We start from the raw sequence: 12,477 nt of genomic DNA on the forward strand, positions 1-12,477 counted from the left end.
TAAATTGCATGTCATTTCATAAACATGTGCATTATCCATGTCATCATGCCATTATCAGTGAAACATACATATGCAACATTTTAAATTGTATGTGTTTCCTGTTTGGTTGCTTAGAGTGGTAGTAGTGCAACACGTGAATGTAACATGAAACTCTTATACTTGGAAACATGGCAAAATGGTAGTAATGTGACAAGCATAGGATAACAACCAGGTCATGCAACATGTGAAACATTGTATTGAAACATATGAGTGAACTACTTGTTTTAATTGCTGTATCACATGTGATCATTAGAAGTGGTAGAACAATTTTGTAAAATGGTTGATCATGGTCTATTACACCTTAACTACACTTAGGTTACTTGTTTGGACATTGTTCATATAGATCAAAATGACCAAAATGCCCTTAATTGCATGTTTGACTTGAATTGACCCTAGGAGTGTCATAGTTTGACTATTTAAAAAGTCCAACTTGGAAGCTTTGCATGGCTGTACACTCTTTACCAAACTTGTAGCTAATTTAGCAAGGAACAAAAGTTGTTTTATGGTCAACTCATGAAAAGGTCTAGAACATGGTCAAACATGGCCCACAAGTCAGAAGTACATGCTGATTTCATATTCAGCAAATTTTTCTAAGTCCTAAAGTGTAGTACAGTTTCGTGTACACATGTTTGGAGCCATGTATCTCCCTAACCGAGCCAAACCAGCTTGAGCTCTAGTGGAAAGAGTTGTAGTTAACGTGTAGATGAGCAACTTTGTTAACTACGGCATGGTCTAGATCACCACGGATTAGGAGTTGATGATCGTCGAATATGTGCTGTCAGTCATCGTCGATAAACACTAAATCGTGTTTGTTTTCAGAAAACGTTCAGTCGCCGTGGCCGACCGACGCAGAGTCATGACGCCGCGTGTCCGCCACTCGTCGCCGGCCTTCTGTCGCGCAGGCCACGCGCCGTGGATGTCCTGGCGTCGCAGCCGCGCCTTGAAGCCACCCCGCGCCTACCCGAACGCACTCGCCGCGCCATTTGCCTTTCCTTTCCCCTTCCTCCGCGCGCACGGCGACCGGAACGCTGAAGCATCGCCGAGCCATTTCCACCCAAAACCGAGCGCCATTGCCCGATTCGTCCCTGACGCAGCACCACCGTGAGCCCCTCCACGTCCGTGACCCCACCGCCACTCCATTTTCACCTCAGGTAGAGCTCACCGCGTAGGCGGCTCCACCGGGTCGCCATGACCGCCGTCGGCCGAGCGCGCGCGTGGCCGTGCTGCTCGAGCCCCTTCCATCCCTTTCTCCCCCTTGCGCTGGATTCTATGAACCCTACTGAAGCTAATAGAGTCGGCCATAAGGGCCGAGACGCCTTGGCCTCGCCGGAGCCGACAGTGCCGTGGCCGAGCGTCGCCGTGGCCATCGCCACCCCCGCTAGCGGCGTCAATCGCTACGACTAAGGGCTCTCCTAGGTCTGCTAGGATGAGGCGAGCACGTAGACACCCTTGCCTTCGCCGGAGAAGCTCCCGGTGACGAGCTTCGCCGCCGTCCCCTTCTCCTCCCCTGCCTGTCTCGCTGACGCGCGGGTCCTCCCTGTCAGCCGTCGTGGCTGAGGCGGGAGCCCAGTGTGGGCTGCGTCGCGTTGGGCCACGCCAGCGCGTGAGTCGCGGGCCGCCGTTTCTTGGGCAGGCCCGAGTAGGGCTGAGTGTTGTTTTCCTATTTTGTTTTGTTTATTTATTTCACAGATTTATGTACATCTTGAAAAATATGTAGCTCCTAGTATATAGATCCAAATGCTATGGTTCTAATTTTGTTAAGTTCCTGGTCATGTCTAGTATTTAACAAAAATAGTATATGAGCACATGTTTTAGAAAGATTGGATGAATTAAATAGGAGTTTGAAATGTGTTTTTAGAAGCATGCAAACTTGTTTGAATTTTATCTTGAGTTTCTGTGGTCCAAAAATTATCTTGTGTTTTTAGAAGCATGCAAACCCCGTCATTCTGGATAGATTCTAGGTTTGCTGGAAATTGATTTAGTTAACATAAGAATCATGCTTTGATGTTTACAAATGTTTTGTAGAGAATTTCATAAGCTTTCCAGAATGTCCTCATGCAAGTCATTTGGAATTGTAGAACTTTAGTTGTGATTTAATTAAGGGACTACTTGTATGCATATGAAACTTAAATGTTAAATTATGTATACCTTTATTATTTCTAAGTTGTGGTAATGTTCCTAGGTGTTAGGCCTTTAACTGAAGATGAGCATCTTTATCTTAGGTTATGCAAGTTAGGTAAGTTGATCTTGTCTTTAAGTTAAGTAGATACATGCTTAAAGTGATTTGAATAGAGCTAATTACTCGGTAAACGAGTGTCCAGTGATACTTTCGTAAACACTCACTGTGATTCATTCATCATGAGCATCATGTCATTCCTTATGCATCCATGATATTTATCTTTTGCATCGGCATGCAATAGGTGTACCGGAAGGAGTAACCCTACTGGAATTCGAGGAACTGAGCGAGCAGCAGCAGCCGACACCGGAGATTCAGGAGGAGCAGCCTTCAGGAGAAGTGCCAGATGAGGTCGCCGTTGAGTGCCCGGATCACCGTCCTTGCAACTTTGTGAAAGGCAAGCCCCGAAGCATATTAAGCCTCCTAATTTCCGAAATTCAGTTAAAGTATTAATGTTACATTATATAATTATTGTTGCATTAAGTTTAGGTGTTGGATGCAAACACTTGCTGCATTGGTTACCCAATCCTTGTCCAGATATTGTTACCCTGAATCCTATGTAGCTCAGGTTCGTGTAGTGCTTAGCCCTACTTCAACAGCGGTAGAAGTCAGGTGATTTCCTGTCACCTGCGAGATATAGGAATATACATGTGGCACGGTTGGCTATATTTGCTATCGTGGAAAAGAACTAGTCTTAATTTGAAATTAAGACCGGGTGGAGGCTTGCCGGTTTGCAGTGACTCCGTCCGTGTCGATTAAGGACTGGATCTTGGAGCCTTTCCTGTTCATGTTGAACGCATGCCTCTCTCTTAGTTGGCTGGCCCGATGACCGACCGCAAAGCCGAGTAGCTCACCTCAGGCCGGGAGTCGATAAGTATAAAGTGCGCCTCGGAAGGGAGCCGTAGGCGTGAGTCCAAGGGCATGTGATTTAAAAGTCCTGATCGTCCTGGCAGAAGGGTAATCCCTGAGAGTGCTGGCGCTGATCGAACCTACGAATTTGGTTCCTGAGATGTCCCAAAGGTGACCCACGGCTACTCTTGCAAAGTATGCCAGGGTGAGGGTTAGGAATACCCCCTCAGCTGAGTTGTAATTCGATTCGAATCGCCGTCTCTCCCGGTTAGTGAGAACTTGATGGGCTTATCTCCAATGTAGATACACTTAATAACATAATGGTTCGGAAATGATGATATGATGATGACAGCCTTATTATACCTGCTATGGTTAATATTGTTTGCTCCTAATAAGTGAGTGCTCTAGTACAGGTGCTAATCTAGTGGACAGGTAAATAATGATAAGCTTGATGCTAATTTTAAATTGGTTACTATAATCTTAAGCTCTTTTATGCAACTGTGTCAAGCTAGCCCACCTGAAAAGCCTTGCATGATCCTTGGTGTCCTTTATTTCTGATTTTGTCGGGTAAGTCTAGCTGAGTACCTTCTCGTACTCAGGGTTTATCTCCCACCTGTTGCAGATGACCAGTTCTACTTTGGTTGCTGCAAGTACTGCCTTCTCCCAGCTGGGGATGAAGACTAGACCGTTGGGCGCGGTCTCTACTAGTTCTCGTACCTGATAATGCTTTTGTGGGACATGACTCAGACTTGGCAATGTATTTGAAAACCGTGATGTTTTGTACTAAACTATGTTGCTTCCGCACACTCAAACTTGGTTTGTAATATTCTATTTCAACTCTGATGGATGTAATCCGAATGCTACTTGTGAAATGTTGTAACAGATGATGTGTTGTGTTGAATCACTACGATCTTGGTTTGTATGTCGAGAGTTGGTTGAAATCCTTCGTGATTTCCGGACTACCGGGATTATGGGAGCTTAAGTACAGGAATTTGATCGCTTCGGTGATTGTTTTTGTACTTACGTTCTTATGATTTGGTCGGTTCCGTTACAGCTGGCATCAGAGCAAGATTTGACACTAAACACGTCATTTGTGTATTTAAAACAAAAGTATTGTGAAAATCCTAAATTAAATACTAAGTATTGCCAGTGGTCATATCCCTTATGCCCAAATAAGGACTCTTAGGTGGCTTATTAAAGTACTAACTTGGGGGTTCCTGCTTGTTTCTGTTTCATCGTCCATACGGCGTGCTATTGTATGGATGCCATCCGCTTGGGTGGTAATGTGTGGATCAAAATACCTCTACGCTCTGGTAAGTGTGAGTTGTGAGAGCATGACCGTCCAACCGTCGGTCTAGGGGAGAGTAGTTGTGGTTGCTCGCATACTTACATGTTTAATCATGTATCTATGAGAGTACTTAATTATGGGTATCTCTGACGGGTAGCTGTGATACTAGAGTATATACATCAGGGGATGTATGTATGAAAGTATTTAGTGTACTGCTTGCTTTTATGCTTTTTGGGAAATTATTGGGCTAAAATGAAATTTTCTGCAGGTACACTAACAACGTATCGTTGTAGATCGACTAGCTACCGTATACGAGAGAACGTATGTATGCCACCGTATATTTCGCTAGCCTTTAAATTTTTCTAGGTTTGTGAGGATGTACGGATTGTGCATGCATCATGTTCAAGCATACATGGCATTTCTTGCATTACTCCCTCCTTTAAAATTGATGGTCCCGAATAATTAAATTTCGTATCCCTTAAATGATTCTCCCCTTACGTTGTAACTTTTTGCTACAGATGGCGCGCACGAAACGCACTGCTCGCAAGTCCGCTGGAGGTAGGGCGCCTCGTCACCGTTTAGCTCCTCGTGAGCCCCGTCCTGAGCCTACTGAGGCTGAAAGGCTGAGGGCAGAGCTGGCTCAGGTGACTGCTGAAAGGACTACAGTTCAGCAGCGTTTGGAGCAAGTCACGCAGGAACGGGATCAAGAGAACCTGGAGGTTCAGAGGTTGACAGTTGCTCACCGCAACTGTGAGCGTATGTTGGTTCACATGCTGAACCAACGGAATGAAGCCTGGCACGAGGAGAATGTGTTGAGAGCGAGGCAGATTGAGCTAGAGCAGCAGTTGGCAGCTGCAGAAGAGTACAATGACAATCTCCATGAGGAGGTTAACCTACTGCACAATCAACTTCACCCTATCCTGCCACCTGATGAGGATGAGATGGGTTCTGGTGTCATCATGGCTGAAGGTGATGATGACATGGAAGTCAATGGACCTGAGGACGCTCCACCTGATGAGGAGGAAGATGAGGAGTTAGAGCCTCCTAGTGATGAAGATGGAGGAGAGATCCTCAACACTGACTCCGAGGACGATGCGTAGTTTAGCTTACTACTGAGCTAATGCGCTAGATCTAGTCTTTTGTTGATCCTCATGCATGAACGAGTAACTTTGTAGCAAGTTAATCGTTGGGATGTAATATCAAAGCCTATGTTACCTTTGATGTAAGTTGGAACCACTATGGCTTGGATGTAACCTATCAAACATATTATGCTCCACGTATGTGAGCATTTGATGAATTTCGCCTTTGCGGTCTATGGATCTCGTTGTTGGTTAAGTTCATCGCATTTATATATCAATTGATGCGCTTGATGAGTTGGGTGATTGTGATGAATGATTGTGCCTCTGTTGATTATTAAATGCATTCCCTCTAATGGACTCAGTTTGGCATAATTATACAGTTCATCTACAAAAATTTCCACATCGTTAGTGCTCATTGGCTATACCTTTTGCAGATGGCTCATAACCTTCATCGCGGTTGTGGCATGGGAAATGAGGAACAACCACCTCCGCCACCGCCCACACCAGCTGAGCTAATGCAGATAGTTGTGGAAAGTCAGCGCATGTTAGCTGAGGCTATGCGCCAGATGGCTAACCGTGAGGATCGGCATGTCCGCCAGGGACCCGAGCCGAACCAGTACAGCAGCTTTAAGGACTTCATGGACACAAAGCCTCCTATCTTTCATGAGGCAGAAGAACCCTTACAAGCGGATGAATGGTTGAGCACGATAGAGCAAACATTTGGATTGCTCCGTTTGACTGAAGGCATGAAGGCTACGTATGCAGGACACCAGCTCCAAGGCCCTGTAGGCATCTGGTGGACCCATCACAGGACCACCTTCCCTGCTAACGTTGAGATCGTTTGGAACCAATTCCAGGCAGCCTTCCGGGGACACTTTATCCCTCCTGGTCTCATGGCCATTAAGCATACTGAGTTTATGAAGCTCACCCAAGGCAATAAGAGTCTCAATGAGTACCTCCAGGCATTCAACAACCTGGCAAGATATGCTCCTGAGTTCGTCGATACTGACACCAAGAGAATAGCTAGCTTCAAGAGGGGACTTTCCCCAAAACTAATGAAGTCAATGGGCAACTGCAAGTGTGTCACCTTCAATGAGTTTATCAGTGACACTCTGACTCAGGAGAACAATGACAAGATATATACTGCTTCCAAGAACCATAAAAGGAACTTTGAGGCTGGTGCTTCCCAGTCCAAGGCTCCAATGGTATCTAAGGCCCCGTACCGTCCACCCAATGCTAATGTCCGGTACCGCCCACCTCAGAAGAAGAACCAAGCTAAAACCGGTTTCCGCAAGGGGTATACGATTTCCTTGCCGAAGAATACATCTGGGCAGAGTAGCTCCAATGTTCCACCAGCAAACAGGTCGTGCTGGAACTGTAACCAGCCTGGTCATTGGGCAAATAGATGTCCCCATCCTCCCAAGAATGCTCAAGGAAACGTCCGTCAGGGGTGTGTTCACTATACTACAGTGGAGGAAATTCCTACTGGTGAAGTGGTCACCGCTGGTAAGTTTCTTGTTAATGATCACCCTGCAGTTGTGCTCTTTGATTCGGGTGCTTCGCACTCCTTTGTGAGTTCTACTTTTGCATCTGAGCATAATATGAATGTGATTACAATTTTCAAGGGTGGGTATTGTATTAGTGCTGCTGGAAATAATATCCTGACTAACCAAGTAGTTAAAGATGTAAAGCTTGAGATTGGGGATCGAGAGTTCCGTACGGATCTTGTGGTTCTACCAGGGGTAGGAATTGATATAATCCTAGGAATGAAGTGGATGAGCGGGAATGGAGTGTTGATCGATACCTCAACCCGTGTGGTAATGTTGAGGGACCCTGTGGATAAGAAGGGTTTTCTAGTGCAGTTACCTCGTGATATTTCTATCCACAATACCACCAATGCTACCCTAGCCAAAGCCATTAAGGATCTACCGGTTGTCTATGAGTTTCCAGATGTCTTTCCTGATGACTTGCCTGGATTACCTCCGGACCGTGATGTAGAATTCAAGATAGAACTCATTCCGGGTACGGCTCCTATTTCTCAAAGGCCCTATAGAATGCCACCCAATGAGTTGGCCAAGCTGAAGAGTCAGTTGAATGAGCTATTGAAGAAAGGGTTGATTTGGCCTAGTTCTTCTCCTTGGGGTTGTCCGGCTATATTTGTGAAGAAGAAGGACGAGTCTCTACGCATGTGCGTGGATTATCGTCCCCTAAACGCTGTTACTATCAAGAACAAGTACCCTCTTCCTCGCATCGATATTCTGTTTGATCAGCTCTCCAAGGCTAAGGTATTCTCCAAGATTGATTTGAGGTCTGGCTACCATCAGATCAAAATTCGTCCTGAAGATATACCTAAGACAGCTTTCTCTACTCGTTATGGCTTGTTCGAATACCTCGTCATGTCATTTGGGTTGACAAATGCTCCGGCACACTTTATGTACCTGATGAATTCTGTATTCATGCCAGAATTGGACAAATTTGTCGTCGTGTTCATTGATGATATCCTGGTATATTCTCAGAATGAAGAAGAGCATGCTGGACACCTGAGAATTGTTTTAACTCGGTTACGTGACAACCAGCTTTATGCTAAGTTCAGCAAGTGCGAGTTCTGGTTGAACAAGATACCTTTTCTAGGTCATGTATTATCTGGTGATGGAATTTCGGTTGACCCTACTAAGGTGCAAGAAGTCCTAGGGTGGAAGGCACCTACTACGGTCACCGAAGTCCAAAGCTTTCTGGGTCTGGCTGGCTATTATCGTCGCTTTATTCCGGATTTCTCAAAAATCGCCAAGCCCATGACTCGGCTACTGCAAAAGGATGAGAAGTTTGTGTGGACTCCAAAGTGTGAAGAGGCTTTCCACACTTTGCGGACCCTACTAACCTCTGCTCCTGTATTGGCACAGCCTGACATCGAGAAGCCTTTTGATGTCTACTGCGATGCATGTGGCACCGGTTTGGGGTGTGTTCTTATGCAGGAAGGCCGAGTAATTGCTTATGCTTCGCGCCAGCTTCGAAAGCATGAGGTCAATTATCCTACCCATGACTTAGAGCTAGCCGCAGTTGTTCATGCCCTGAAGATTTGGAGACATTACTTGCTGGGTAATGTGTGCAACATCTATACTGACCATAAAAGCTTCAAGTACATCTTTACGCAGCCTGAGTTGAACATGCATCAACGACGATGGTTAGAATTGATCAAAGACTACAACCTTCAAGTGCACTACCACCCTGGTAAGGCAAATGTGGTTGCTGATGCCTTAAGCAGAAAGGCCCATTGCAATTCCTTAGTTAGTGAAGACTTTCATCTGGCACACCTCCTTCATCCTATAGTACTCCACAATATCACTGTGGATTGCTCTCTTAGAAGTCGAATTATCGAACTCTAGAAGACGGATGTGGGTGTATTTCACATCAAGCAGAAAATGAAAGAGAAAGAGACCAAGCACTTTAAAGTCGATGACAAGGGAATTCTCTGGTTTAATGATAGGCTTGTGGTACCCAAAGACAAAGAACTTAGAAATCAAATTATGGCTGAAGCCCATTCTTCTAAATTGTCCATCCATCCTGGTAGCAGTAAAATGTATCAAGATCTCAAGCTGTATTATTGGTGGACCAAGATGAAGAAAGAAATCGCAGCTTACGTGGCAAGGTGTGATAACTGTTGCAGAGTCAAGGCTATTCACATAAGGCCCGGACTATTGCAGCCACTCTCTATTCCTGGCTGGAAGTGGGAAGAAATTAGTATGGATTTTATTGTTGGACTACCCACTACCAAAAAGGGTTGTGATTCCATCTGGGTTATCGTAGATCGTCTAACTAAATCTGCTCACTTTATTCCGGTCAAGTCTACCTATCACCCTCACAATTATGCTGAGATTTATTTTCAACAAGTGGTACGTCTCCATGGTGTACCCAAATCCATTGTTTCGGATAGAGGACCTCAGTTCACGGCTCGCTTTTGGGAGTGCTTACATCAGAATCTTGGCACTCATCTAATCCGCAGTTCTGCCTATCATCCGCAAACATCAGGACAAACTGAGCGTGTTAATCAAATTCTTGAAGACATGCTTAGAGCTTGTCTTATCTCTTGCAAAGGCTCTTGGGAAGACTGGTTACCTCTCGCTGAATTCTCGTATAACAACAGTTATCAAGACAGTATCAAAATGGCTCCTTTTGAAGCTCTTTATGGCCGCAAGTGTAGAACTCCTTTGAACTGGGTGGAACCCGGAGAAAGAAGATTCTATGGTATTGATTTTGTAAAAGAAGCCGAAGAGCAAGTCCGGACTATACAGAAGAATATGACTGCCGCACAGGCTAGACTAAAGAGCTACGCTGATAAGAGAAGAAAACCTATTGAGTTTGAAGTAGGTGATCATGTTTATCTAAAGGTATCTCCTATGAAAGGAGTCAAGCGCTTTGGAATTAAAAGGAAGCTTGAGCCTCGATATGTTGGACCCTACCGCATTATCGAGAAAAGTGGAAGAGTAGCATATAAGCTCGATCTACCACGTGAGATGGGAGCTATATTCTCGGTATTCCATGTGTCCCAGCTTAAGAAGTGTCTTCGTATTCCTGAGGAGAGAATAGCAACAAGGAAAGTCAACTTGAAATCTGATCTTTCTTATGAAGAAAAGCCCGTGCAAGTCCTGGATACTCAAGAAAGAGTGACTCGTACACGAGTGGTTAAATTATACAAGGTAGTTTGGAGTAATCATAGTGAACGGGATGCAACTTGGGAGCGGGAAGATTATTTAAAGGAAAACTATCCAGCTTTCTATACTGATTGGTACGCTTTCCAAATCTCGGGACGAGATTTTTCTAAGGGGGGAGGGCTGTAACACCCTAGGTGTTTAGGCTTCCACTAAATTGCATGTCATTTCATAAACATGTGCATTATCCATGTCATCATGCCATTATCAGTGAAACATACATATGCAACATTTTAAATTGTATGTGTTTCCTGTTTGGTTGCTTAGAGTGGTAGTAGTGCAACACGTGAATGTAACATGAAACTCTTATACTTGGAAACATGGCAAAATGGTAGTAATGTGACAAGCATAGGATAACAACCAGGTCATGCAACATGTGAAACATTGTATTGAAACATATGAGTGAACTGCTTGTTTTAATTGCTGTATCACATGTGATCATTAGAAGTGGTAGAACAATTTTGTAAAATGGTTGATCATGGTCTATTACACCTTAACTACACTTAGGTTACTTGTTTGGACATTGTTCATATAGATCAAAATGACCAAAATGCCCTTAATTGCATGTTTGACTTGAATTGACCCTAGGAGTGTCATAGTTTCACTATTTAAAAAGTCCAACTTGGAAGCTTTGCATGGCTGTACACTCTTTACCAAACTTGTAGCTAATTTAGCAAGGAACAAAAGTTGTTTTATGGTCAACTCATGAAAAGGTCTAGAACATGGTCAAACATGGCCCACAAGTCAGAAGTACATGCTGATTTCATATTCAGCAAATTTTTCTAAGTCCTAAAGTGTAGTACAGTTTCGTGTACACATGTTTGGAGCCATGTATCTCCCTAACCGAGCCAAACCAGCTTGAGCTCCAGTGGAAAGAGTTGTAGTTAACATGTAGATGAGCAACTTTGTTAACTACGGCATGGTCTAGATCACCACGGATTAGGAGTTGATGATCGTCGAATATGTGCTGTCAGTCATCGTCGATAAACACTGAATCGTGTTTGTTTTCAGAAAACGTTCAGTCGCCGTGGCCGACCGACGCAGAGTCATGACGCCGCGTGTCCGCCACTCGTCACCGGCCTTCTGTCGCGCAGGCCACGCGCCGTGGATGTCCTGGCATCGCAGCCGCGCCTTGAAGCCACCCCGCGCCTGCCCGAACGCACTCGCCACGCCATTTGCCTTTCCTTTCCCCTTCCTCCGCGCGCACGGCAACTGGAACACCGAAGCACCGCCGAGCCATTTCCACCCAAAACCGAGCGCCATTGCCCGATTCGTCCCTGACGCAGCACCACCGTGAGCCCCTCCACGTCCGTGACCCCACCGCCACTCCATTTTCACCTCAGGTAGAGCTCACCGCGTAGGCGGCTCCACCGGGTCGCCATGACCACCGTCGGCCGAGCGCGCGCGTGGCCATGCTGCTCGAGCCCCTTCCATCCCTTTCTCCCCCTTGCACTAGATTCTGTGAACCCTACTGAAGCTAATAGAGTCGGCCATAAGGGCCGAGACGCCTTGGCCTCGCCGGAGCCGACAGTGCCATGGCCGAGCGCCGCCGTGGCCATCGCCACCCCCCGCTAGCGGCGTCAATCGCTACGACTAAGGGCTCTCCTTGGTCCGCTAGGATGAGGCGAGCACGTAGACACCCTTGCCTTCGCCGGAGAAGCTCCCGGCGACGAGCTTCGCCGCCGTCCCCTTCTCCTCCCCTGCCTGTCTCGCTGACGCGCGGGTCCTCCCTGTCAGCTGTCGTGGCTGAGGCGGGAGCCCAGCGTGGGCCGCGTCACGTTGGGCCGCGCCAGCGCGTGAGTCGCGGGCCGCCGTTTCTTGGGCTGGCCCGAGTAGGGCTGAGTATTGTTTTCCTATTTTGTTTTGTTTATTTCTTTCATAGATTTATGTACATCTTGAAAAATATGTAGCTCCTAGTATATAGATCCAAATGCTATGGTTCTAATTTTGTTAAGTTCCTGGTCATGTCTAGTATTTAACAAAAATAGTATATGAGCACATGTTTTAGAAAGATTGGATGAATTAAATAGGAGTTTGAAATGTGTTTTTAGAAGCATGCAAACTTGTTTGAATTTTATCTTGAGTTTCTGTGGTCCAAAAATTATGAAATTTTGTGGGTCCTCTATTTTGGTTTAGTAGAGTCTCTGGTTAAAATTTCAGAGCTAGTGCATGTGTAGTTTTTAAGTTATAGAATTTCCTTTTATTAATGGGTGGATCTTGTGTGAATTTTCATAATTTTTCTATAGATCCAGTAAAGGTAAAATTTGGTGGGTACTATTCTTATGCTAGAATGATGCTAGGAAAAATGTGAAATCTGTTGCTTGACACTTTTCATTAGGA

The sequence above is a fragment of the Miscanthus floridulus genome, chromosome 13 (assembly GCF_019320115.1).
Source record: "Miscanthus floridulus cultivar M001 chromosome 13, ASM1932011v1, whole genome shotgun sequence".
In the NCBI taxonomy this organism is placed as follows: Eukaryota; Viridiplantae; Streptophyta; class Magnoliopsida; order Poales; family Poaceae; genus Miscanthus; species Miscanthus floridulus.